Source organism: Oncorhynchus mykiss, chromosome 7, assembly GCF_013265735.2.
Source record: "Oncorhynchus mykiss isolate Arlee chromosome 7, USDA_OmykA_1.1, whole genome shotgun sequence".
NCBI lineage: Eukaryota > Metazoa > Chordata > Actinopteri > Salmoniformes > Salmonidae > Oncorhynchus > Oncorhynchus mykiss.
In genome coordinates, this window is record NC_048571.1 from 6,552,631 (window position 1) to 6,552,919 (window position 289).

Consider the following 289-nt stretch of genomic DNA (forward strand, 5'->3'; position numbering starts at 1 on the left):
GTTGAAATCACTGCCATTTCCTGGTTGCTAAAATGGGTTGTGTAGAGATTCATTGTACATTCTAAACTGCTGAAATGTAGTAAAACACACTATTTTCAGCTGTTTATGGTAATGTAACAACTTGGACGCATAAATGGTTGGAAATCTTCTATTGAGCAGAGTATTTTCAGTTTTGGGGTGAAACACCCAAGTAAACACAGGCTTAGGTCTTGTGTTCTAGGTATCATCAGTAAACATTATGTAATGAGCAGTCTTCATAGAGGTCAACTGACTGCCATCTGACAAGTAT